The sequence below is a fragment of the Pseudonaja textilis genome, chromosome 4 (genome assembly GCF_049901715.1).
Source record: "Pseudonaja textilis isolate UNSWEBS1 chromosome 4, rPseTex1.2, whole genome shotgun sequence".
NCBI lineage: Eukaryota > Metazoa > Chordata > Lepidosauria > Squamata > Elapidae > Pseudonaja > Pseudonaja textilis.
In genome coordinates, this window is record NC_141993.1 from 39,168,798 (window position 1) to 39,195,228 (window position 26,431).

The window sequence follows — 26,431 nt, forward strand, 5'->3', positions numbered from 1 at the left end:
TGTCAGAACAAAGTACTTTGTCCTTTGTAGCAGAACTTTCTTATGTAGGATCCAATCGGAGTCAGTCACCAGGACCAAAGGTTTATTCTTCCAAGCTCTTGGACTCATGCTCATTCCCAAGAAACTTTTCTCTCTCCAAAATGTGTGAACTTTCTTATCCCCAAAACCCATTCCTTTCCATCAGGCTTCTGACAGGGATTTCAGATTCTTCCCAGTTAGAAATGGTTCCTTCTATTCTTTGCTGTTTTTTTCCTCTCCAGTCTCTCATTCAACTCTCCTTTGCTATTAACTGTACCTCCAACACCATTCTCAGCTGACTAATGGCACAATTTTGGGACTCAGCTATGACATTTTCCAATTAATTGAAATACTGTAGTTTTTGTAGTGTAGGAATGTCTAGACATATTAGGTGAAATGCTATCAATCAGTACATTGTGAAAACATTTAAATATGTTGTAAAATATATGCACTTTTTAAAATAAAATAAAAGCCAAAGAATGCTGAAATTGCTACAGCATTTGACATCTACAATAATTTACATAAGAAACATCCAAGTGCTGAGACAGTCCTTTTATATGTGTCCTATCCTATAGGACAGGGGTCTCCAACCTTGGCAACTTTAAGCCTGGTGGACTTCAACTCCCAGAATTCCAGAATTGAATAAGTCCATCAGGCTTAAAGTTGCTGTGATTGGATACCCCTGCTTTAGGAGAGAGAAAGAGGAGGGAAAGATTTGTGATGAATGCTAGTGTTCTACCAGCATAGATTTCTTGACATACAGCATAATTCCAATAGAAGACACCTGCAATATGTATACTAACCCACAAGTCTTAAGCAACATCAGGAAGGGCAGGATTCATAACCTATATGCACATAGTTATGTACAACATCCGTATCTAGATTGAAAATGGATTGAAGTGGCTTCATATCTGTTCTTGATATTCAAGGGCCTCTGGTGAGAAGACACTAACTCAGTTTTTTCTAGATAAGTGTTAACTTGGCAAATAAATCTTTTTAAAACCCAGCTGCATGACTACAAATATCAAATGTCATGAACAAGCAAAGAATGTTCCACTTATTTTGTAGTCAGATGGTTTCACTTAAAAATCAAAAGGTCAGAGGTCAAAGCATGACCTCACCAAATTAGGCTCAACTGGGAGAAATGTTTAGCACAACAAAAGGAAGTAATTTGAAGTACATTAAATGCAAATGAAAGTGTCATATGCAAACTTCAGGGAAAAAACTGAGAAAAGCAAACACCCATGGTGATGGTTGGAAAGATGAAGTTTGAGATTTTAGCCATGTTTCTATTCTTGGATTCCATTTATATGCAGCAGGATAAATATTAATCTCACTGGTATACAAATGCTTATACTATACTTACATTCCAAGTTTTCCATTATTCCCTGAAGAGATTAAGCTGGATCAGAGCTGAACTTTGTGGCTATTCCTCTTCTTTATTGGTTTAGATACCAAACAGGCCTGGTCACTACAGTAATTCGCTTTGATATATAAAATAATCATTTACTTTTAATCTAAGGTCACAGTGTTAATACAGCTGTAGGTCTACAGTTTGGTGGTTGTTCCTAATATTTGTCCAAGAGAGTTTTTTTTTAATTTGTCTTTAATTTTTCAAATAGTGATGGGCTACAATATATACCAAAAAGTTCTTCAGGGTAAACCTTGTAAGATAAATATTGAAATGAGCACCAACATGCCTTTATGCAGATTTCACACAAATCAAATCAAATTGCTTAATAACTGGCAACCAAGAAGCATTGATATATATATACTGGAGGACTATCAGATGATATGGTGCGTCACAATTTTTCTCCCTTCGCTAAACCGGGGGTGGTGGTGGCCAGCATGTGACACATCCGGCCTGTGGGCCACGAGTTTCACATCCCTGGTGTAACATGTATCTATGATGAAAAGAGACCCAACACTCCCTTGACTGGAGATGATTTGTCAGCCACTCAGGGTAGATAATATTGAAGAAAAGTCTCAGCTATTTGAAGCAATAAGAGTGGTAATTCTCAGATACCTTAATGCAATACTCAAACACATTAGCGTAAAAACTTACAGTACATTTATATTATTTACTAAGTTGATCTTTAAAGGCTACAAGACCCTATGTTTGTGGTGAACTGAGAAATAACACAATTCTAATTTATTTGTTATGCATATTATATTGAGGAGGATTTGCTCAAATCAAATTGCAACTTACGACCACAGTTGAGTCAAAAATTTATGTGGTGAAGTGAGTTTTCCCCAATTTTACCACCTTTCTTGCCACAGGTATTAAGGGAATCACTGCAGTTGATCAGTTAGTAACCCAGTTGCTAAGGGAACCTGGCTTCCTCATCTGACTTTGCTTGTGAAAAGGTTGCAAAAAGTGATCACATGACCTTGGGACACAGCAATGGTCATAAATATACATAAATAAACCACTAAAAGCTAACACAATACTATAAAATTAAAGCTCTAGGACCTTTCAACTAAAATGTCTTAATATTAATTCTAAAGTTGTGGATTAAACGGTGAAAGAAAGCATGCCAACACCAACACCAAGCCAACATCTCTATATCTTTCTGACCTTTCAAACCATCCTTCCTCCCACCACATGTTTACACAGATTCATACATTGTCATTTTGTTTGTTGCACACTCTCTTTCTAAGGATTGCATTACCTCCATCCACATATACAGTAGCTTTGTTAGTGTACATCAGGAGTCCCCAAATTTGACAACTTTAAGATTTGTGGACTTCAACTTCCAGAATTCTCCAGCCAATTCTTCAAGTTGTCAAGTTTGGAGACCTCTGGTGTATACTTTCTTCCGTTCCTCTTTCTTTCAGTTTCTGAAACAGTATTTCAGTAAAGTATTTCCAAAGAACACTAACTGGAAGTAGCCTCCTTCACTAGACTGTTTCCAATTATATTGGTTTTGCTTTGGAGGAGGTCAGAAGTAGATTGCTTAACTTGTTGCTCTGTTCTTTTCATGTAGAACTTCTCCCTTAATACTGAAGGGAACTTTTCACATGGATTATGGGACTTCTTCCCTATCAGCCTGGGTATGAATTTGCCACCTCAATTACTATTTAAGCTAATTCCTGCTAGCTACTTGAGAAACCTGTCTGGTTTGCCTCTTCTTGAAGGAAGGATAAAAATTATTTTCTTGATGTGGTTTCTTTAATGATCTAATCATGTGATTCCTCTAACCAATATCTGATCACCCTGAATCTCAGGAAGATTAAAGCAAAGGCCAGGCTCTGTGCTAAATATAGTCCTCCAAAAAAGGCAGGAGTACTAGTTCCTTCCCTTCTCAGATGGGAATTGACAAGAGAGATTTACATCAACTAATTATTTATATAATAGGACCTTCTGGATCCCATAAAAAGCTTTTCTCTTGGCACAGTGTAATGACTTTAATGCTTTTGGGGAATGGAGAATATATATTTGAATTAATATGTCTTTCTCAGGCTGCCGAAATGGAGTTGGTGATTCATGTGTTATTTCACTGCCGATTCTATATGAAAGATCACTTTTATCTTACATCCTTGAAATAAGTCCCGGAAGGTTAAAGGAAGATTAAACTATTTTTTTTTTATCTGACAAGGTCACAGAGAGACCACCCAGAAAGCAGCCAGATTCAGATTAATTGTCATCTAATTATATAATCAGTTGCTAATAATAAGTTAAAGATCTTGTTAATAAATGGGAACCTTTCTACTATTTAAAGTAAAACCAAAATAATTGGAAGAATCTTACATTGCTGCTGAAGTTGCGTGGTGGATGGTTTTTCTTGTAAAATGGTCTTTTTAACTAATAAAATTTGTTGCAGCATCTGCCCTCTGACACAACATTCTCCTGAGATCTGTGTAGCTCCAATCATGATAATGTGTAAGAAATCTTAAAAGCCTGGCTATTTCTTGAACCTTTGGATAAAGATGGATGTCCACTCTTATAGGATTTTGTCAGAGCTCTGTCCTAAGATTCTTTCTGAGACCATTAAGTCAACTGGGCTTAATGGTCTAAGAAAGAATCTTAGGATAGACCTTCCCTCATTGATTGGATGGTTACACATGGGAAGTTTGAACATTCAGACTTGCAAGATTCTATTAATGTAGCCTTATGTTAAAGTAGAATTAGCTCCTCTAGTCATGTTTTCTATCTGGTTTACTTGGGAGGGCTGAAATAATTTTTCAAGTCTCAGGGTCCTAACTTCCGTTGCCACTTTTCATTATCAGATGAATTATGGCAGGCGCATCCTAAGTTTATTTCTCTAATATTAATCCCTCCCCCTTCACTTGATTGATTAGTTTCTAAGCAGTATCTCTTCCCTTCATTTCTCAAAAGCATCTACACATCCCATTACAGTGCCTTAAAAAAAGATACTTCTTTTCCTAAGGTACATACAGTACCATAACAGATAATAGATAATCAGAGTTGGAAGGGACCTTGTAGGTCATCTAGTCCAACCTGCCGCCCAAGCAGGAGACCCTCCACCATTTCTGACAGATGGCTGTCCAATCTCTTCTTGAAAGTCTCAACTGATGGCGCTCCCACAACTTCTGAGGGCAAGTTGTTCCATTGGTTGATTGTTCTCACTGTCAGAAAGTTTCTCCTTATTTCCAGTTTAAATCTCTCCTTGTTCAGTTTCCATCCATTATTCCTTGTCTGGCCTACAGCCGATTTAGAAAATAGCTTGACCCCTTCCTCTCTGTGGCAGCCCCTCAAATATTGGAAGACCACTATCATGTCTCCCCTGGTCCTTCTATTCACTAGCCAAGCCCAGTTCCTGTAACCATTCGTTGTATGTTTTAGCCTCCAGTCCCCTAATCATCCTGGTTGCTCTTCTCTGCACTTTTTCTAGAGTCTCAACATCTTTTTTATAATGTGGTGACCAAAACTGGATGCAGTACTCTAGGTGTGGTCTTACAAAGGCTTTATAGAGTGGTATTAGCACTTCTCTTGATCTTGATTGTATCCCTCTGTTAATACAATTTAGGATTGCATTAGCTTTTTTGGTGGCGGCTGCACACTGCTGGCTCATATTTAGCTAGTTGTCCACTAAGACTCCAAGATCCCTCTCACAGTTACTGCTATTGAGCCTGGTTTCACCCAGTCTATATGTGTACTTTTGGTTTTTCTTGCCTAAGTGAAGGACTTTACTTTTCTCTACATTGAATTTCATTTTGTTAGATATGGCCCAGTGTTCTAGTCTGTCAAGATCCATCTGGATCTTGAGCCTATCTTCTTGGGTGTTAGCTGTTCCTGCCAGCTTAGTATCATCTGCAAATTTGGTAAGTTCCCCTTCTATTCCCTCATCTAAGTCATTCATGAAGATATTGAAGATATAAAGCTACCATGTATGACTTTATAGTAATGCTTTAGTACTATAGTGAAGAATTAAGTAAATATTTATTTCAGTCACTAATCATATTTGGAGTATACTTTATTTTGCCTTATTCTTGGTAAGACCTGTGTAGGGTAGAAACTTTTTCTCATCTTCAACCCAATTAACCTTAACAAACAGATACTCCTTAATTTTGAGATGGTGTCATTGCCATCTGGTATAAACAAGAACTCCTTAACCTTGATAGTTTCATTCTTGGCAGGACTTCTCAACCTTGAAGGTCTGATTCCTCGCAGCAAGGCCAAGCATTCTTAGATAAGATAGATTTATTCTCTTTGCCGTTGGTAAATTCCAGTAAGATGAGACCACTGAAAATCAGATATGCTTAATTATGGTTCAGCTCCATACGAGCTACTCAGAAACTCCCATTAGATGGAACTTCAATGCAGACATAACCAGGAGGGGCATGCTACATGTTTCATGGCTTTGAAGAGGCCCAATTAGTATCTATTATCCTTTTGTGGTTTACTGACTGGTAGAAGGGTATTTCTTTGTCTTCATGTATTCTTAAATATTTTTAATTGATGTTTTGTATAATATTCTTTGAATTCTGTCGTGGGTTATGTTATATTCTTCAGTATTCTTATATATTGTTCTATTGTGCATGATTACTGTTCTTTTCTTATACTGTCTCAGAATAAAACTTTAAATACTTGCTTTGGTGCAGTCTTTGCTTCTAGAATTTGTAGAATTTAAAGAACCTATAAAGCCAGTAATCCAAGTCTTCTGAGCTGGAGCAAGAGCAATATAATCCCCATCCAGAATCAAACATGGAATATCCTTTGAACTGATTCTCTACTCAACCAAAAGCCACTATCATGTGAAGTTTAAGCTTGAGATTATTCCTCACATCCAGACCCTAATAATTTCCAGGCACCAAGGAAATATTTCACCTTTGCCTATTCAGGTTTGAGATGCAGTAATGACTTGCTCCAGTATACTGTATGTATGTATTTATTAAATAAAAGTAGACGGAGTATCAAGCCCCGTAGAACCCTAAACTAGAACTAGTTTCCACTGACTGGAATGTCCCTTTAAGATAGAAAAGAACTATGTAAAGTCATGGCACTTGGTCCAAATACTTGCTGGTAGATCAGAACTACTACAATTAATAGTACTGAAGGCCGTTGAGAGACCAAGCAAGTTTACACTAATAGGATTTCACTAATTTTATCCTGCCCTCACCAAGGGTTACACACAAGTGCAATGAACGTGATCTTAGTGCCATACCCATTCCTGGCACCAAAGCCAGAATAAAAGGATCCAGATAATTTAGTTTTTCCAGAGCATACTGTAGATTTTTTCATAATCTCCTCAATTACCTTCCTTTCTGATCAATTGTTGACTGGCTATTAGATGCCCAAAGTGGCCAGATTGAACCTCTTCTTAAGAGGAAAGTGCACGCCTGCCTTTTTAAACACAGGCTTGTTTCTTGACTTTGTCTACCTTGAAGACTGATAACAGGTGGCAGAACATACATTACAGAGAACCCTGCCCATTTCCTTATGACTAACAGGTTCAAACATATCCCAGATAACTTTAGAAGATGTGGTATACTCACTTTAATAGGACCTGTCAAAAATATTGGCTTGAATATGAACTTTTGCTGGTTTTAATTAGATTTGCTCTTTGTTTTCTGTCTTCTATTAACATCAGTCCAGATACTTCTTCTAGTGACAAGCCAGAATCAGAAAATGTGTCTTTTCCTGGATTATGGAATGCCACTTGAGAAGCCCAGAAAAAGATGCTTCTTTAAAGAGTGTAAACTGATGCTATATGAGCAATCCTGCACAATCCAAATCAGTTTCTCCCTTTGCAACTGGACTGCTATACAATCCGACACTAGCCAGTAATGTTTACAGTTTTTTATTAGTTGACTTAAATGGGTGGGTAAAATGAGGACCTAGATTGTTGGGGCAATATGCTGACTCTGTAAGCCGCTTAGAGAGGGCTGTAAAACACAGTGAAGCGGTATATAAGTCTAAGTGCTGTTGCTATTATAATATAGAATACAGGAGCAAATAGTAGGAAACAAAAGGGAGGGAAAGGGGAAGGGAAGAGTGTAGAAGAGAAGGGGGGAAAGGCCTTGACTTCCAACTCCCTCTGATGCAGTAGAATAAGACAGTAACATCAAACCTCAATTTTTCTTTTTTCCATGAAAGTTGAAAAACTGTTTCTATAACAGCAACTTTATCTAATCAGTAAAACCCAAAGTCAAATCAGACACTAGTCTGAATCTCCTGAATCACAGGCAATGTCTCTCTAATATCCAGGTGCATTGGAACAGCACTAAAGAATGTCTTTCTCTCTGTTTCTCCAGTATATTGTATCTAAGTATTTATTAAATAAAAGTTATTAAGACAGAGTATCAAGCCCTTTGGAACCCTAAACTATAACTAGTTTCCACTGAATGGAATATGTTCTTACATCCATATGTTTGATTACTAAGTGCTGGACTAGATGGAACATTTGAATGATCCAGCAGAGTTCTTATGCAAACCTGGCACTTACTCTATCCTGACTAATGAAAACCATTAGTGAGGGAAGCATGAAGATCTGTCTTTGATAGAGGTCTCTCTTTTTGTAATAGAAAATTCTAAACATGTTAAATAGAATCCAGAGGCATCCATGCCTTAACAATGTGGCTTCTGGTTAAGCTCTTTTTATTAACTGTCACTGCCACTACTCCTTTGCAGCATACGTATTCAGGTAATGACACATGGAACTTGATGAAATGTTGCTCTTCAAACCCTTCATGATGACATTGAAGCATCAAGTATATGAGCTAGACAGATATGGCTATTTTAAATATCCCATCTCCTAGTTTAATACATGATTAGGAAGATGGTTTGGACAACACATTTTGATAACGGAACGTTACAGCAGATATTGATAGTGGCCGAACTCCCAAACTTCTGAAGGTTACAAATTTAGCTCCCCTTATTCTAATGTACTGCACTCTGAAATGATGTGTTTAAAGTATATACTGTTGCATAACACAAATAGACAACACATAAACTAAAAAATGAAGACAAAGAAAAAATTATTAGTAAGATTCAAGGTGTACACAACCCATCTGGCTGCAAAATGCTGTAAGCAGTTCCTTGAGCAAAAGGCGCTTGGTCAAAAGAGGTCACAGTGGGTTCGTTTGCACTGTGAGGAGTGGACAAGAGTGAATGTCAATAAAATGCTGCCATGGTTTTTTGGTTACGGAAGGAAAGAAAAAAAATGAATTGTTGGAGGGGAAATAAGTGACTAGTTTTCATTCTTCAATCATGGGAGAGTTAATGCAGATTCAAATCCAAGGGTTTGCTAAACAGAATTGAATGGTTGTTTAAACCATATAATTTATATTGGAAGAAAAGCATCCTTCTGAGTATCTCAGTGTACATTTATTGGACTCTACTAGAAATGGATAGGGAAATGCAGTAGTAGGTGCTATAGATAGGAAATCTATTATACTTTACTCTATTTATTTTTCCAACTCTAAGTTCAGTCTATTAAAGTTCACATTAGTTGGCAGATGTTTTTGAAAGGTCCTCACAAATGCCCATTCACATTTTTCTGTCTGGTGTTAATGTACTTTTTGCACATGTATGGATTTTAATAGACTACAGTCGTGTGCATGTTGACATGTAATACATGATAGACAGACATAGATATACAGACAGACAGATAGGTAGCAAAGCTTGGAAAAGATGCCACCAGTTTTGAAAAATATGAACAATATTTAAATATAAACCATATTAATTTCTCCTACATCTCTATCTACAACACTGATGTACTGTAGCCATAATGCTTCAAGCTAAAGAGATTGTCACCATGTGGTTAACATTGGCAATGGTTTGGACACTGTTGAACATCTGTGGGTGGCTTACAATATCATAAAGCAGCAATATAAAATAATTGGAATGTTAAAACATTAAAGCATTGAATGTTAAAAATTAATTTTAAAAACCTAGATAAGTAAGGAATCAATACACAAATGGGGTATTGGTGGGAGCTTCTTCTTAATCTATTAACCATTAGGGCCCCATGCCAATCTGCAGAGGCAGGTTTTCAGCCATTTTCAGAAAGCCAAGAAGATGGGGACAGATTTCACCCTGATATCATAAGGATATGGTGATTTGTTACAGTATGTAGCTTTTGAGAAGTACTAGAAATATAACCTCTTCTCACCTCAGTTTGATTTAGTTTCATTTCCTTCAGAGAATTTCAATGGTAGTTATTTCTTTGCACAGTAGATGCGAAGAATTCTTCAATTTCTCTGTTATGCCTATATGATCATTGAGTGCCTCTTTTACTCCTTTGTCATCTAATGCAGGGTTGCCCAACCCTACCGGCACTGGTCCATGGATACCAGAAACTTGGTCATGCAAACAAGTGAAGTCCCATCTGTGGGATGCAGACAGCACATGAAACACACACCCCTCCTGTCCACCAAAGAAACCCCTCTTCCCAGAACTGGTCCTTGGTACCCATATGGTTGAAGGCCACTGATCTAATGCCCAAATGGCTTCTTTGGCAAATCAACTTCAAAAAATGTTTGTTATTGTTCCCTTTCCCCCCTTCTTTTTCTCTTTCCAGTAGGTTCCATAACTTATTCTGTGTACTCTCTATGATTATCTTCTATTTTTTCTGTCAGAGTTTTTGCTCCTTTTTGTTCTCCTGGTTAGAACATTCTTTCCACTTGCTGAAAAGAAGCCATTTAACTTTCTAAAGGTCCATCAACACTATTAGAAATCATGCTGGCTGCTTTCTGGGTTTGGTTGACCCATTCTTACATTGTGAAATGCATTTCAGGTAAATTTCAATTGTGGCTTTAAGTAATCTCTGAGCACTATAGATGTTTGGGGTCCTTTACATTTCAGTCTCTTTCTCAATGGTTCCCTCAATTTTAGAAAGTTCTACCTTATATATTACAACTCATATATTACAACTACTTGTCTAAGCTTTCTATCCTAGCTCAAAGCAGGTTCATATAATTCAATGGCTTTGAGCTAGGATAGCAAACATAGCCAAGTAGTAGAGCTTTGCAGCTTTACACGCAGAAAACCTACACACCTAAGTAATCCAATGAGAAAGTTCTCTGCTTCATGTTGGGTATATGGATACTCCAACTGGTTTGGGTTGAATAAATATGTAAACCTAGGATTAAGTGCTATGTAGCTTTAAGCACAAGAAACTGCAATGTCATTGTGGGTGCGGTTGCAGGCAGCCATATAGGTAGGAGGGGAAACGTAATAGCCCCGGCTTCTGGATGCAACTGTCTGAGTCCGGCTTCTGGATGCAACTGTATGAGTCCGGCTTCTGGATGCAACTGTCTGAGTCCGGCTTCTGGATGCAACTGTCTGAGCCCCGGCTTCTGGATGCAACTGTCTGAATCCGTCTCATGGATGCACCTGGTTACTGTTACAGGTCTGCTGCCTACTGTGTGTTGGAACGTCTATCTGCTTACCTTGGAGGCTACTGTGCCAGATACCATTTCACCTGAACACAAGGACTGTTTGCCTAGTGAGCTGAGGATTCAGCATTGTCTTGGTGAGAAAGGTATCTTAAGAAGAAGATATACAAGCAGATAAAGACATTGTATTTACTGTTTAATGGACTTGATAACTGGATAGATAAACTGGATACTGACATATGGACTGAATGACTATTCTTAATCTCTGTATGAATTAAATACCTATTTAAAACCACAAACAGTGTTTTTGTCTCAAGTGTGTGTATACTCTAGGGCCCAGCCTCTCTCTCATTTGGCTGCCTGGCAGACTGCTGCTGTGCACTCTGCTAGGGGTTTATCCCCAAACACTAACACTTCAGACTCTAGAGAACTGATGACTGTTATATAAAGCAGACAAAGCTATGTTGGTCCATGAGGAAAGAAGAAATCACAGTAGAATAGTATCATTATTAGGACCAGTCAAAAACCCACCAAAAATGCAAAAACTATTAGGTTCTTCAGAACTTTCATCACATGAAATAGTATGGAAAGTTAAGGAAAGAAAAGTCTGTGCTCAGACTAAAAGCTTCCAAATTAGACGAGAAATTGTTTGAGTGAAAGATTTAACTTAAAGTCAACTCTCAAGATAAAAGTGCAGGCTGAATGCTTTAATAAAATGTTCCTAGGCTTTAGTTCTAGTCTGTAATTTATCTATATGTATGCATTATAATTCTGGCAAGGTTAGCTCATAGGAGATTTTAAAAAATCCAACAGCAATAAAAACAAATAAATTTATCAAATATAATAAAATATTAACAGAATGATAATTTTAAGCAGTACACTAGTATAAATAATCTAGAAACATGTTATCAGAGTCTGACTTTCTGGAGTCAAGAAACATTGGCTGCCAAAAAAGGTAATATTTGATTAAAACATTAATATTAAATATTAAAATTGGCAATTTAATGGCTTGAACTCTGAAAATGTGTTCAAATCTTGCATAACAATTAAGTCATCACTTTGAAATAACAATTGTGTTAATTAGGAATACCTTTTCCATCAATATTTGGATGCAATAAAATAACTGCCATAAAATAATTAATATTCATTATTCTTTTGGATGAGATAACTTATCTTCAGCTATGTGTCACCAGGTTATGTGAGATCATTTGCTTATATGTGTGAAACAATCCTGAAATCTTCTTGACTAAAGACCAGAATTTCAGAATTTAACAAGCCTTCTGTCAATCTAAGAGGAGGTTTTATGTAGTTTTATGAAGCTTTAGGCTCAGGGAAGAGTTTCATGAAAAATTCCTTTATAAAACCGATGCAGATATAAAATGAGTTATTAGATAAAGAGAACCTTAGGGAAAACAAGGACAAACAATAAACAGTGAAATTCTAAATACAATAAATATCCATATAGCTAGTGTAACTAAAATAGCTATGTATTATGAATAAAGCACATATTCATCACAGAATGGTTGTCTGGAGAAGATTTATCAGGGCCACCTGTTTCGATGTTTCTAGGATGGCTTGTTTTGTTTGGTCTTTGTTAGGATGTTTTTTTTTATTCCTGTGTTTTCCTCCCTTTTCTGAGCACTTATATTCAACTTTATAGAAGATGGAAGCTATGATAAAGCCAGCTTCTTTGGCAAGACCAAAGAAGGGCCATATATCAAGGCCCATACAGGAGGTTTGATGTATGGTCAGTCTAAGCAACAAATCATAGTAGTCAAAATAAGACACTTAAAATATCGACATAATGTTAGTATAGCACGTGCATAATTACATAATTGTGGCCTATGTCAATATAAATGATGCAATTTTCTCAAGTAGACTGTTAATTTGAAATTTCACAGTACATGGGAGATGGCTTTTTAGGAAACAAAAAGCTTTCATCTATTCCAGACTTAATGAATTGATGATATTTTATGTATCCCAAAGTAGGGGTGTGTCGCAGCTCATAATCGTCCAATGGCACATCAGTATCATATTAAGTCTAGGTGCTGTTTAAGACCATGAGTTCTAGTCCTGCCTTAAGCATGAAAGTCAGCTGAGTAACTTTGAGCCAGTCACTCTCTCTTAGCCCAACCCACCTCAAAGGACTGATGTTGTGGGGAAAATAGGAGGAAGAAGGAGTATTAGGCAAGTTGGCTGCCTTGGGTTATTTATAAAATTAATAAAGGCAGGATAAAACAAAACCTAAAAAAACCCTTTTACAATTATATTAGGATGTCTTTATCCTTTACTTGGATTAGAAAACTAAATCAGGCACTTCATGGGATAATTTGGAGACTGCTTGGCTATCCATCTCTGTATTTAAAAAGATGCAGAAAGAATACTTCAAAATTTATTGTGATGGAATTCCAGGAAAGAAATGATGAATTGACTGTGACAGAATGAAGAGCTGTTGAGTAGACCAGCTCTTTGTAATTCCTTCAAGGGCAAGACTTGAAATTGCTTACAAGTCTAAACTGTTGTTCTTCATAAGCAGGCTTAGAGACCTGAAAGCCATATTGCAAGTCAGTGCCTTGAAGGACACTGGGTTTGTATTCTTCCTTTTCTAATCATTTTGGAAATTAAATGTTCTTACCTATTAGGAACCTTTGGATCAACAAGTCTCAAAAAACGGGATATGTTTCCTTCGATCCTTAGAGAAAGAAGTTTTAAATACAAATTTAAAGAAGTATTTGTTCCTGTTTTGAAATAAAGAGTGAAAGGGTAATTAGAAAGTTGATATTGGGAAATTACAAGTGGACAAAGAATATCAATGAATTTGTAATTGATTTTGGAGTTAATTATAACAACTTTCTGATTGGAAAAAAATTGGGTTGTTTTGAATTGTTAAAAAAGTGATAGGATGATATTTTGAAAATTGGACACTAGAGGGAAGCAAAAGGAACTGAAGATCGCAGTTACAGAGAACATTGAAATTTGATTTACTAATACAGAATGAGGCAAAATATTGTATTAACACTGGACATATTGGAAGATATTTTGGGGCAATGGATCTAGAAGTTAATTTTAAGAATGTTACAAATAAAATATGTGAAGGAAAAGTGAAAGAGTCAAGAAGAAGTGGAAGACTGAGAAAGTTATGACTGAATGTAGTTGCTAAGATCCTCAAAAAGAGAGCTGGGAAGTTTAAAGGCGAAAAGACCATATATCAGTTTACAAAAATAGATTGATAAAGAAACATAGATTTAACTATATACTTTTCTCTTATAGTTTCACTTACAATTTCTTTTGCTGTAATATTTCTCATTCCTTAAATTGCATGTCCAGGAGAGTATTTTGTTGCCAGTTCACACAATTTTTTTTCAAAAGAAACCCATGACTGATTTATCTTTCACTCAGAGTTATATATGAAAATCACCACAACAGATTGGAGGGAACAATGATTGAAGCACAGACATTTGGAAGAGACTGTAAAAAAGATAGCCATTCTACATAATAGGGCTGTGCAGTTATCCTGATTTAAAAGGGAACAGGTGGCCCAGAGTGCATATTGATTGAATGCATAGCTGCACAGTCCCAGAAAAAGACATATTCAATAAGAAGGTGCTGACAGATGCAATGTGTTTACCCACGTGTGTGCTGAATCTCCTTTTCCCCTTCGAAATCTGGTTTACTCCTACAAATAAGATCCTTCACTTGATTCCAAATTACAAACCTCACAGAAAGAAATTCATTTCTTTTAAGTATCATTGCTATTTCTACGAGAGAAAAAACAGGATTGATAAAATTGTTCAACTATATAATGATTCAGTTATGTTGTACTTCTTAAAACTACAACAGCAGCCAGGCTTTTGCATGGTTTAACCTTTTCATTGATTCAAAAGGAGTCATACCACTCTATGTTTAATTTATATTGTCTAAGTATGCTTTAGTTCAGAATAACACTAGCTGCCAGTCAGAGGTGGTATTCAGCAGGTTCTGACCAGTTCTGGAGAACCGATAGCGGAAATTTTGAGTAGTTCGGAGAACCAGCAAATACCACCTCTGACTGGAGATTTTACAGTATCCTTCCCCTGCCACGCCCACCAAGCCACGCCCACAGAACCGGTAGTAAAAAAAATTGAATCCTACCACTGCTGCCAATGCAACCACATCATTACAATTCTTCAAGCACTTGAAATCTGGATGCTTCATGTGTGAGTGAGCCCCATCTCCTTTAGACAATTGGAGTGAAGCTCAGTTAAGTCTCAAATATTTTGAATATGCAGCTGGGGAGGATGAAAGAGAAAATTACAGATAAATATTACTGTTCTTGATCTTGCAAGACTTTGCATATTTATAGAGTTGGGAATACTAGAAAAATGTATTTACTGGAGTCTTTCTTCACTAGCGTCTGTCCTTCTGCAAAATTATAATAAAATCCGACGTTTTAGAGGAAGATATGCCATGTATATTTTTTTTAACATTAAATATAAACATTACCTTGACTGCACGTATTGTTTGGCATCTGCTTTATATGAAACCCCCAGGTGCCTTACATGGATTCTATACTGTAGAATTATTAAACTGAATATTTCATCCATTGGAAAAGCTCTTCTTATCATCTTAATGCAATGTTGAGTAATGAAGTCTGGGGGTGGGGGTGGAATATCCACATATCAGCTTTGCCTTTCTTTGCACCTTCCTTTCACTAAGTAAACTGGGAGTATGTTTTGAGCAAGTAAGCTTAATTTAAAGCAGGGCTGGGGAATTCTGGGAATGGAAGTCCACAAAGCTTAAAGTTATAGCCCTGATTAAAAGTCTCTATAAAGACTGTAGTTTGCAGCAACTGCCAATGCATATATTCCCAATCTTTATTTTTTCAAGGGAGAAATGCTCTCTGTCATATAGATAGACAAAATGCTCTGGCTCCCTTCTTTGGCTGGAGATAGGAAAGGGTCAAAGCCTGTGGACCAAGTCTGAAATTGAGTGAGGTTTACTATCTCATGCTTCTCACTGAAAATTTTGAATTCCAAGAAACTGGGAAATTCAGGAGAACAGAAGCAAAAGACCAGATGCTTCAGGAATAGAAACTGGGCAAACACTGGCTAGGAATTTGTGTTAGATTTTCCATTTGTCCTTTGTGTAGCATTAAATCAGTTATCAAACTCCAAACGTTTGTTATTTCTGCCCACAAACCACTGAATTTCTATAATTCAGTCTTTAGTCATTCTTTTTAGACGGCCTTCCTAATTTGTTGCTTTAAAACCTTTTGATGGTAAATTTTCCATAGAATGATCTGCTGATAGTTCTCGACTTACAATCATAGTGACCATTTGGTCACAATGACACTGAAAAAAGTGACTTTTTCACACTTACCTTGTAACATCCCTGTGGTCATGTGATCAAAATTCAGATGCTTGGCAACTGGTTCATATTTATGATAGTTCAGTGTTCTGGGATCACCTTTTGTAATCATCTGGGAAGCAAAGTCAATGGGGAAGCCAGGTTCACTTAACAACCATGTTATTAACTTAACTGCAGCAAAAAAGGTTGTAAAGGGGAGCAAAATTCACTTAACAAACTGTCTTGCTTAAGAAAAATTTGGGCCCAATTGTGGTTGTACATCAAGGACTACCTGCATTTTAAGAAGATTTGTAGCAGACCAGAGCTATCTAATGGTCTGCCTGGAGCATTACATTATCTTGTAAATAATAGTAAAAGAAAACCATGGCTTAGTGTGGTTTCTGTATGAGATATTCTTTAATTTTGGCATCGGTCAGGCTGCTAATATGGAACTATTGGAACAAACGAAACCCAATATTTCTGATGAAATTATGATTTCCCACTTCAGATTAAATTTAAGCCAGTCGCTATGCTAGCACTGTTTCAGTAGAATGAGTTGTTATTGTATAAAGTGAGTTACAATCTTTGTAATCATTCATTATGCCAGCCATATAATCAGGCAAGGTACAAACAAAGGGAAAGCCTGTGACATTTAAAACATGTTATCTTCCAGAGGTTTACTGTCAAAAAGGAGAGGCGGGGGGAGGAGACTGAAGTGTTTTTCAAACCCTGCTTTTCTTTACTGTCTTTTCCCAGTGATGGTTTCAGAAATTCTGGACAGGAAGAGGAGGCTGATGCATCACTTGGGCTTTTCAAATACAAACACAAAAGACAATTAAAAAGCACAACTTTTCATAGGAAGCCATTGAAAAAGTCACCAAGTGTGAATGATCACATCTGCATCAAGTTATGAAAAAAGTGGTGCTTGTTAGCCTGCTGCTTGAAAACCAGAACATTTTTATCAGTTTGTATAATTGCTAACCCCTTATTCACTGTTCCACACTGAAGGGTTCTTTGCCTCCTTAAGATCCCACTAATTGCTGACAGATTTGATTTCTCTGTGACAGCAGGAGTCCTGTTGCTGGCCTTTACATCAAGTAATTGCTTTATTTTTCTCCCTCTGCTCTCAAAAACGGAATTCCCTTCTCCTCCTGCTTGAACCGGGCGTAATGACTTCTTTCTGTGTTATTAAATCCGTGCCATTTAAATCACATTTAGAGATGTTTTGAATAACTGATTCCAATTACTAAGGCTTCTTACTAAGAAGCAGCTGAAAACGCAAGTCATTACTTGCCCGTAGTCAAGCAGCTACACCTTGCGGGGAAATCTCTGGTGGACCGTATTGTATTTCTGCCTTGTAAGGTGTAATTTCTATTCACAGGGGGCTGATATTCAACAAATATACAGCTGCTGGGCTTCTCTTAACCTGTCATTTGTGCAAGACAGAGATATTAGAGGATATATTTATTTTATAAATACTGCTGTCCCTTAAAGAAATTAACTAAATTTTCCCCATGACATCCCAGTAAGGGTGCTCAGAACAACAGTAGAGATGAGCAGTTGACCGCTGGGTGACCCAAGTATGCCATTTATTTGATTAGCCATGTGAATGTATTTTGCAGATACCTTTCTAACGGACCATCATTATAAACTGGAAGGAAAAGCCCTGGAAAATAGCAGAGCAGGGAAAAACCCCATATCCTCAGAATTATCAGAGCAAACTAATCAACTAGTCATAAGATGTTCAAGAAATGTATAACAAAGACATGTTTCAGAGACTCTTGTGGGGAGCAACTGAGAAGAATGCATAAACATGTGAAATAGAAGAGGATCTCCAGAGAAAAGATCAGAAGTTGCCTTATGCTTATTTACAGTGGCCCTTGTTTCTCAGCACAGACTGGAACTGATTTGCCAGGGTTTAGGTTTTACTTCCTGCTTCTTGGAAATGGAACCTGAGACCTCTGTGTGCAAAACATCTAGGCTACCATTTTGCAACGGGACATCTGAGCAAAGAGAAGGAAAGGCTTAATCCTCTGACTCCCTTCTGTTGGCTTTCGCAAGCAGAAAAAGGCACCAGGAAAGGGGAGCCAGAATAACATTGGAAAGTTAGATGGCAGGTTGCTATTCGTATATTCGTCAGAGATTATGATTCTAGCTTTACTGAATTTCCAGCAATTGGCAGCTTGCTTCTACCCAAGCTCAAAGAATGGAACACAGTGCACAGAAAGCAAAAGACATTTTTGCTTTTCTTCAAATTATACAACCTGATGCCTAAGAATCAGGGGAAAAGTAAGAAAAAATAGATGCAAATATTTCAATAAACCTTAATAATCTTTGGCACATTTAGTATGTTTTTAATAGGCACAAACATTCTAATAAGGGCACCCAACAATGGGATTTTCCTTCCAATTGTTTATTCATATGTAGCCAGCTTCTGCTAAGCTTCAGTGTATTGTTAGCCAAAATGGACTTGGAATTCTGTAACTTACAATTCCAATATACCTGGAGGGGGCCAGTGCCAGGTTGGGACAGCATTAACCAATGTAAGCCCACTGTTAGTCCCCATGTGCTAGCAGCATGAGGATTACTGTTGTCTCCATATGGCTGGCAACTGTTAGGCCTGCTGCTTCAGTATGCCTGTCGCTTCTATACGCCATGCCTGGAAAGGCTCTAATCACCGTCTCATTTAAAACCTCTTGCATTCCTTATATCTGTTGCTCGCCTCTAATTGCTTCTTCCTTCCAGGATTGCTATATGTCAGCTGGAAATCTCTTGCTCTTCATTTCAGTAGATTCTACCTATACCACTTAAAATGTTGCTAGCCATCAGAAGGGCTCACAACTCCAAAAAAGACGTATCTCAAATAAATCAATATAATTGCAGCTTTGAGGTTTCCAAAACATATATTGCCTGTATTCCTTCTCAATAATTCAAAAAGGTATGTTGGATTGGGGCCATTTATATCATAACACTTCATTTCTGTATGTTGAAATGGCCCTTTAGATTGTCTCTTTCTTCGCCCAAATCCTGTCCTGTCAACCTCATTGTGATATTTTTTTATATTTTCTTTTCTCTAACAGTGACAGTTGAAATGGACTTGAGAAAGGGAAATAAGCAGGCCTGAGATTTCCAGACACTGAATGATTGAAAATTCCCAGTAATCTCATTATATTGTTCCTGCTTGTTCTGTGCTGCCATTTCTCCAACCATATAACCAGCTTCTGATAAGGAACTCAGGGTATTTACAAAATATTTATTGTAGTTTAAAATCTTTCATTAAAGTAGCACAAAGCAAACTAGAAGGAGGCAAGAGAGTTTACCCCAGGGCAAGAGTCCAGTGACACATGCAAGAGATACCAGTGTCATCTTCTACTAAGAGCCATCACAAAAGTCATCCCTTTTATTTAGCCCTGACACTCAACTTGATTAATTGGCTGAGTCATGCTTCTTTCCCTCAAGCAGACAGTTTGACTTGTTTGTCCTTTTCTTAATTTGCAACATGCCTATGACCTTGCCTTGCTCAGACTTTAGATCAGCTGACTCAGCTCCTATCGGTGTCTTCTCAGATGTGTTCTTTTCAGCAAAGTCCTAAGGTGATGCCGATACTTGGACTAGTTAAGCACTTCAGCATTTGAATATGAAGATTCAGACTGATCCCTAACAACTGCTGTTTGTTATAGCCACTCTTCCTGTTTTCTTGCAATTGTTCCCATAGATTCCTCCATACAGGGAACCAACTAAATTTAGACATTTTTTTTTCTAAGAAGGAACTCGTTGGAGAGCTGCTAGTCAAAGGGACAACATGGTGTAATGGTTAAGAGGTTGGACTAGGAACAGAGATATACAATTTAGTATCATCAGCATACTAAGAAACTTCAATGCATGCCACTGGATGATCTTATCTTAGTTGTGTAATGAAGTTGTGGAAAAGGAATGATGGCAGCATGATGACAAATCAGAATCAACAGTAGCTTTATGTTAAAATTATAAAATCAGTGCAGAGTTTAGTACTATACTGAACGTGTCATCATGTTATGATGTTAATAAGCTAAATATTTACCTGTCACACAGGGGATAACCAGTGATGTTCAAAGTTCCTTGATACTTTGGTCTTCAGAATACAGAATCTGTTGCAGCAAATACAATTTCCATGGATGAAAATCTATATTATTACCAACCATAATGCTATCTATTCCACCAAAAATAAAATACCAGGCCAACTTGGCCTGCACTGGATATTATGGCACTGCACCCAAGGAGAATTAATTTCAGATCTGCTTAGGTTAAATCCCAGGAGCAATAAAAATCTGATTTAGATCCTAACCCTCAGAAAGTCCATTGGTTTTCCTTACAGCAGCAGCAATGGCAATTAAAAAAGAAAGGACGAGAATCATTAGTTTATTGAGTCATCCATTTTTATCATGTCTCCTTATTTCTAAACAGAGAGCCTCAATCAAGGCCACTTTGCCTTGCCCAATGGAGTAGAAATTCTTTTTGATCGACATAATCAGGTTGCAGTACCCTTGGGCCTTGTTAATGTCAGTTGACATGATAACATTTTTTGGCTTATGTTTTTTTTAAAAAAAATAAGGCAGCATTTATTACTTTTCATGACCTAAGTAGAATTTTCAATTCAGTGCTTGTTTAACACTTATTTTTCTCTTGTGGTTGTACTTTAAAATAGATTATATCAATGGAAAAAATACACACATTCAAATGGAAAATCTGCATAAAGCATTGATAGCATTAACAAATTAACAAAAATGCTCTTTTGTTTGCTCAGTTTATACTGATGTTTACTTGGGCACATTCTAATTATATAGATGAAAAAATGTATTATAAGAAATATTAAAACATGAATGAGAATTACAGCAGTCTCAGCCTTCGGTGTTATGATAAAACAGGCAAAAATGATATTATTTTTACATGTTCATAGTGTACATTTAATTCAGTGAAGAATCTTTCTTATTACCTTTAAAGTCCTGCATGTCCTGGTTACTTGAGGAACCTTCTTACCCCACTGGCACTTATCCATTCCAGCAGAGGAGGCATGCTGAGTGCCCCATCAGTCAATGAATACCAGCTGGCGGGGTCCAGGAGAAGTGGCTCTTTGGAACCTCTTCACCAGAGATGATATTCATCCGGTTGTGACCAGTTCTAGAGAACTGGTAGTGGAAATTTTCAGTATTTCAGAGAACCAGCAAATACCACCTCTTACTGGAGATTTTACAGTATCCTTCCCCTGCCACGCCCACCAAGCCATGCCCACAGAACTGGTAGTAAAAAAAATTGAATCCTACCACTGCTTTTCACCCTCTGCGGTGAGATTGATTTCCAACTTTCTAACCTTCCACAAGACCCGGCTCAATGGGGAGCATCACACTCAATGAGGAGGTGGTTGATGAATTAAGAGGCTATCGCATCTCCTCCTTCACATCCTGTTCCCTCCCCCCACCGTTCAAGTATAATTTTATTTCAATTGTGATTTTCATTTTTATTGTTTTGTTAGGATTTTAATGTTTTAATGCTGTAAACTGCCCAGAGTCATTTCAATATGAGATGTGTAGCAAATAAGTAAAATTCCCTCCAACATGCTAAATCTCAATACAGAGTATATTCTATTAATTGCCTCTATATGCATGTATATACACCCAGTAGGGTAAAATCAATGATGAGTCAATGTTGATTATCATGCCAGCAGCAAAATGTATGTGATATCACATTATCAAACAAATATTTAAAGGATAATATTGGAAAATAGTTTAGGGTAACCTTGGAGTAGGCTGAATTTGGAAATAGGATCTCCTCCAAAGCAGATCAAATTAGAATCTGAAATCACCTGTACTTTATTTTTATATAGTATTGAAAAGCAGTTATATATAACTGAATAGATAGATGATAGACAGACAGACAGACAGATAGAAAGATATAGATAGATACACACGGCATGAGGTGAAATTAACCCCAACCCCCAAAATTTAGGCTTATTTAAACCATGCATTTCCCCACCATTTCTCACATCATTTGTTAGAACTACACGAGGTGAAGAGAAATGGGGGGGAAGGGCACAGAGGGTGGGGAGAAAACTTGCCTTTAGGAGTGCCCTGCAGGTAGCCTAGGCTAGAATACCCCGATAGCTGATAGAAGCTCCCTGAAGGCAGAGTCCCCAGCTGCTTCAGGGCGTGGCATGGCTGTCCGTATCCCTTCACCTTTAGGCAGTCTCTTTCAGGTGATGGAAGCTCCCCAAGTGCAGTCACCAGCCACTTCAATTGGCCGGTAGAAGCAGCCTTGGGGCGAACGCACACACACACACTCCCCTCGCCACAAGGCTGCTTCGATTGGCCTATGAAAGCTCCCTCAAAGAAAGCTCCCCAGCCACTTCAGGGCGTGGCGTGGCTGCCAGTGTCCCCTCACCTTTAGGCAGTCTCCTCGCCACGAGGCCATTTCTATCGGCCGACGAAAGCTTGGCCTTTTCTACCGGCTGATCGAAGTGGCTGGTGACTGCACTTGGGGAGCTTCCATCACCTGAAAGAGGCTGCCTAAAGGTGACAGGACACTGGCAGCCATGCCATGCCCCGAAGTGGCTGGGGACTCTGCCTTCAAGGGAGCTTTCGTTGGCTGATAGAAGCAGCCTCGCGGTGAGGGGAGTGTGCGTGTGTGCCTGCCCCAAGGCCACTTCTACTGGCTGATCAAAGTGGCTGGTGACTGTACTTGGGTAGCTTCCATCACCCGAAAGAGACTGCCTAAAGGCAAGGGGACACAGGTAGCCACACCTCGCCCCGAAGCGGCTGGGGACTCTGCCTTCAGGGAGCTTTCATCGGCTGATAGAAGTGGCCTCGTGGGGAAGGGAGTGCATATGGGCCACTCTAGGTGGGGGAGGAAATTAAGTCACCCCCGAAAAGATGGCCTAGCCATTTTTTCGGGGGTCAAAAAAAAAAGGTCTTGGCCTTATTTTGTGAGAAACATGGTACTTCTTTTTGTTATGCACACACACACATTATGTACCTCTCTCCACAGCATACTTTTGTCCTTGTCCTCTCATTCTTCATTCAACCAACCATTCTTTTTGTCAGTCATTCAACAAGAAACAAAGGATCTACAAACAGGAATATTTTAATTAAAGTTAAACAAGAAACATTTAACTAAATATAGGCATTCCAATCAAAATTGGGTAGGCTTGCCAAACAAATTTCATTTTATTGAATGAGTTTATGAATGAATTAATCCCTCAAGTAATGTCTTGGGGAAAAATATGGCAAATGGCAGATTACAATGACTTGATGTTTTTGAATTCCAGAGAAAAAGGAAGGAAGGAAGGAAGGAAGGAAGGAAGGAAGGAAGGAAGGAAGGAAGGAAGGAAGGAAGGAAGGAAGGAAGGAAGGGAGAGAGAAAACAGGAAACATCTATCATTAATGAATTAGTAGACAAAATACTCATACTAAAATTATGTGTGTCACCAAAGTCATGTTAGCTACTTTTTAACACTATATATTAGACTATTACCTTAACATTAATTACAGAATGTTCATGATAGATGTAGAATCTTATAAGGTTTCAATGTTTTTATTATATTTCAGCTCTTCTATTGGATTAGTAGAAAAGTAAACATCATGATTATAGTAATGGGAACCAGAGACTCATCTGTGTTCATGTACAATATAGAACTAAAATATTAATATTTGCTTGTCTCAAATCTAGCTGAGTACTTCAGTCTTAGCCATGTTCTTTCAACAACTTTGTGGTTCAGATGTAATATTTTAAGGATTTGTTTTCTAAAAAGTTATAAACTATTCTAAAATTTTTAGATAAGACACTTTCTAACAAGGAATCCATAAATGTGGAGAAAATGTACTCAACCAAAAACCCGTATGTGGCATTAGTGACAAAAAAACCATCAAGACCAGTATTTGGAGAGAGAAGCATGGGTAATCTAAAACTGTTGTATGGGTATGTCATATTATGCTGATTTTCTTTAAGCTTTGATCCTTCAGATCAAAACAGGGTGAGATTTTGAATTGTTCACCAGCAGCTGAATGACAGAATATGGAAACATATTCCTCACTGAGTTCTGGTTTTCATAAAAATCTATTATGCATCTATCATGACTAAAATATTATTTCTTTACTGAATGTAAAGAAAACCAGCATGCTTAAATTACAATGCTGCCAAATTTATAAACTTTGACAGTCCCGCATACTGAGATAAATAGGCACATTTATTTCATACATTTTCTCATTGTGTTTGCTAAAATATGGAAATACATATATCTGTCCTAGATTTCTTAGAAGAAATTGAATGATTATCAGTTAAAATATTATCATAGTATCTCTACCATTGAATTCATACTTCTGTTATGTTTATATAGAATTTACTAAGATCCAAAATGGAAACAAATAATATATGTGAAAACTAACATTTTTAATGCTGATATCTCTATTATTTACATGTCATTAATTCACTCAAATGCAAAATAAATGGCTTTCAAAAAATTTATAATATCAGTTTTTGTACTGAAATATATTCTATGCTATTCTATGCAGTTCCTAGAAGATTTGAAGTCAGCAGGGATTTATTTCTTAGTTATGTACTTCCGAATATTGTCACTCCCTATAAACAGAATTTAACTTATACATTATTGTAGATATGATGTATAAAATATCAGTTCAAATATTTTCAGGCTACACGAAGTTGTGATTTTCTCAGATCAAATTCCTATTGCCTTCAAATTGGGATGGGAAAATATCCATCCTTAATGAAGTTTTTTCTGCTATTTAAAATATGGTGTACTACTAACCTCATGTTCATATCATAAATGCTAGGTGCATGAATATAAAAGTTACAACATTTATGATTGGTTGGATTCTAAAATCTCTTTATGAGAGCACCTGATTGGATTTTTTAACAGGTAGGAAATGTTTACATTTCCCATGCTTATAATTCACTGTAATTTGATTTATATTTTTAAAACGTAAACAAGCTGGAAAAATAACATTGATTCTGGATGATACTATAGTAATAGAAGTGTAAAATTGTAAAAGAACACAAGGCTTATGCATTTCAGTTCTAAAAGAAAACAGGAATATTAAAGGAATTAATTTTTAATTAAATTAAAATTTTAATTTAATTAACTAATTAAAATTAAAGGAACCAGCAACCAAAAAGTGACTAACCAGATTAAAGACTTCCACCAAAGACAGAGAACTCACAATCTTAACAGTAGACTGAGCAACCACTGTACTGACTATGCTGTCTGGAAATCCAGACTATTTTAGTGTGTTTATATCTAGGGCAATTCTCCTTATGCAGTGAACTGAATCTAATATATTTCTATTGATTATGCAGTTATTACTGATTTTCAGCTCTACATACTATATCTGCTTCTTGTTTGCTTCTTTTACAAAACAAAGTCTGTAAAAGATTAGGCTAATCTATCTATAATCTTTAAGACCAATTATGAAAATATGACAGCAATTAAATTTGTTGGGAATATCCAGCACAGCTTTCATATCTTGGCATTTCTTCTTTGCCAACATTTGAGACTTTCCTGGCTAGCTTGAGTTAAAAGTCCTGAAAACTATAAGTTTAGTGTCTCTGGAACACAATCCCTTTCATGATGCTGTTAAAGATCTTGATTCTGTTTCAAATGAAACATTTTATTATGGTTTCTAATAATAGAAAATTACAATCAGTCCCAAATGGGAAACCCGGCTACTATTGCCACTGAAGTTATTGCACATGAACACCTAAAAATTATGAGAACTGTTAAAGGACAAGCTTTTCTTACATTTAGACTAAAAGGAAAGTGAAACAAATCTTTCCATAGATTTTGGAAAGGAGAATTTAAGACAGAGGCCTCCAAACTTGGCAACTTTAAGACTTGTAGACTTCAACTCCCAGAATTTCTCCAGCCAGCATAGAGTTGAAGTCAACAAGTCTTAAAGTTGCCAAGTTTGGGGACCCCTGATTTAAGATAAGGAAATATATGCCCGAAAGAAAATTGTGGAGGATGGTACCCTGGACACCAGTTACTTTTTACCCATAGAAAGTGGAAACTTTCTTTCCCCCAAAACCTAGAAATTATTCATCATTTCACTGATCCTACTATTCTTATATTCTTATTGGAAGATGTGAATTTGTGTATATATTACATTCTCTAATCTGCCTGCATTTGCTCTAAATTATTCCATTCTTGCCCTATATCCCATTCTTGGCGATTTTAAGAATTCTGGGAGTTGAAGTTCACATTGAAATGGCAAAAGTTGAGAAGCACTGCCCTACATGACTT

At 37.1% G+C, this 26,431-nt stretch overlaps 1 long non-coding RNA gene across 1 annotated transcript in view; it reads left to right on the forward strand.

Annotated features, from left to right (window-relative positions):
- Positions 1–14,946, forward strand: part of LOC148125799 (uncharacterized) — a 28,947-nt gene extending 14,001 nt beyond the window's left edge. The window contains exons 2-3 of the long non-coding RNA XR_015743477.1: positions 9,742–10,515; positions 11,241–14,946. This is a non-coding gene — a long non-coding RNA (uncharacterized LOC148125799). The remainder of the gene's footprint in view (positions 1–9,741; positions 10,516–11,240) is intronic.
- The last annotated feature ends 11,485 nt before the right edge of the window (positions 14,947–26,431 follow it).